This window comes from Oreochromis aureus, linkage group 9 (assembly GCF_013358895.1).
Source record: "Oreochromis aureus strain Israel breed Guangdong linkage group 9, ZZ_aureus, whole genome shotgun sequence".
Classification (NCBI taxonomy): domain Eukaryota; kingdom Metazoa; phylum Chordata; class Actinopteri; order Cichliformes; family Cichlidae; genus Oreochromis; species Oreochromis aureus.
Genome location: NC_052950.1, coordinates 36,318,448 through 36,321,271, shown reverse-complemented (window position 1 = coordinate 36,321,271; position 2,824 = coordinate 36,318,448).

The window sequence follows — 2,824 nt, the reverse complement described above, 5'->3', positions numbered from 1 at the left end:
TACACATGCATGTTTGAAATCATTTAAATTAAAGTCATTTAGGGTTTGGATCTTTGTTATATTTGAGCCACATGCTAAACAAGCGCATTTCCAAAAACTGCAAATAAAGTATCGTACATGTAGCACTCGCAGTTCTGCTGTCTTTACCCTGTTTTCTGCTGTAGAGCACAGATTAATGTTTAATTTGAAAAAAGACTCAATGTTAAGCTTAACCAGGCTGACAGCAGCCTGGTGGATAGCTTTATTTTCATTCTTTGTTTGTTCTTTTGCATGTTACAGAGCCCGCACAAAATCACTGATCACACAACAGGAAAATGCCTTATACCAGATTTAGCTCCTAGCTGATCTCCATCTGCAGTCTCTTTGGCAGGTATGCACCATATTGACTAAACTATAAAATACAAAAACACAGCCAAGATACAAGCTGTGGGAACAGTAATATAAATCAAACATGCATGCAAAAAAGGTTTTAAAAACCCCAAAACATACTGTAAAATCACATGTGACCGGTGTGTTCCTGCGTTGTTAGAATTAGAATTCAACTTTATTGTCATTGCACATGTTACCAGTACCAGGCAACGAAATGCAGTTTGCATCCATCCAGAAAGTGCTTTGGCAATAATATAGATATATTACCAAATATGGATCTATTATAGGTATGTTACAATGTACACGGTGTGAAGGTATGTCATGTTGTGTCTGACAATGAAAGGTAAAAGAAACAAAGACCTCAAAGTCATTAACTTGCCTGCTCCAGCTCCTACAGCCAAATACAAACAGTAGGGAAGAGGGTTAGCTCAACCCACCACAGCTTCCAAGCTAGCAAGAATTATCTATTCATGCTAGCACTGACTCTGCCTATAACACATATGTGGCACACACGTACTACACATTTACAGCATCTAGCAAAGACAGGCACAGTGATGACAATAATTGAACTAAAAACATAATCAGAAACATCAGGGTGGCTAAATATACTGTATATGTGTGTTGTACAGTGTTGGAAAAGAAAGGACACCAACTTCTCCCACAGGGGAATCGTAGGAAAGGGGAGAGGCCAAAGGGCTACACTGTATTTATAGGATTGCACCAAAGAAGAGGAAGAAAATGATGAGGAGGGTCTCTAACTGATAATGATCATAACTACAGGCTTAGCTGTACTGAAGTTCAGCACAAACTAAAATCAGTTGTTTCTTTACATTAAACACAGTTATTTACAATAAGTACCATTAATAGACTGTAAACACAAAGTCTCAGCACAAGTTTTGGTTCTCAAAACATGGAAATTGGGTTTTTCATTAAATTTAAACAATGCATATTCAGTTATGTAATTTTGTGTAATTTTTGTGTAGTTTTATGAATGAATTAAATTAATAAATTAACAAGAGTATTAAATAAAATCAATAAAGGGTCTTTCATAAACGATTTGTAATCTCTGATATTGTTGAAAAAGACCTGACCTGCGATTGACCTCTGTTCTGTGTTTTTATTGTTATGGGTTTTACAAAGTAAGCTAAAGATATCTCCATTAGCGCCTGAAATACACCGACCTGGTGAATAGTTTAGGTTTTATTCTTTGTTTGTTCTTTTGCAAATCTGAGTCTCATAATTATAGCTTGAGTTTATTCTTAGTAAGTAAGTTAATATTATTTACATAATAAATTTAAATTAATGTACTTTATATTAAATAGAGAGAGAAAAACAGAATGTTTCTCAGGTTCTGTCTACACATGGTAGTGCTGGGATATGCTGCAAATTTTGGTATTGATATGATACCAAATAAATACAGGGCCAGTATTGCTGATACCAATACTGATTTATTTAACACAAATGAACACAATTCAGTGCGCTACATGCTGACCTTAAAGGACAGAAACAAAGTATGGATCCAATACCAGTACCAGTATGGTATTGATACTATCAATATCTGGATCGATCCCCCCACCTGTAACACATAGTCACACTACTTGCATTAAAAAACACACAACAACAAACTGTCCATGAGCGACAGTTTCAGAGATCAGCAGGTGGTAAATGTTTGACAAAACAGGTGTTCAGCCTGTAACAGGCATGTTTTCCCCACATGTTTGGGGAATGTTAGAGTTAGAACAGAGTGTTCTCAACCTCAGCACCTATTTGTTTGTCAAATTTAAAATTGGTTAAAAGTAGTTAGCAGCGTTGCCTTGCAGCAAGAGGGTCCTGGGTCTGAGTTCACCAGGCTTACTGACAGGAAGGATGAATGTTAAAAGCAAAAACAACAACCACAACAACAACAACAAAACAGTCCCCCAACATAGATCCTTGTGGAACTCCAGATGTTGTAACTGCAGATACAGAGAAGTATTTCACGATTTAACTAGTATTGCATACAAAACCACTGATACACATCTATCCAAATAATCAGGGGGTAAATCATAAGCATTTCAACTTTACTGTCAATATTTGGATTTTATTTAGACTGTATTATCAGTATTTCATCTGGAATAGTATTTTCAGTTCATTTTGGAATATTCTGGACTTGTTTCTCCGAATGGAAAACTTGAAAGAAAGAAAAAACTTCCAATATTATTTTCACAATGTTATTTATGAAGTATTTTTTCAGTTACAGAAAAAAATGCCAGGCAGAGTTAAGTCAAAAATGTAAGTCATTATTTTAAAAGTTCAACTTTGAGGCAGTTGGTTTAAATTTTGACTCACCTCTGTCTGTTATGTTTTTTTTCAGTGGCAGAAACAAACGTCCGTATTTTGTAGCCCTCCTATTCTTTAATAATAAAGAGTGCATGCGTGTGTCGGCGGTGCTGTGCGTATTTCCGAGGGAGCCTGA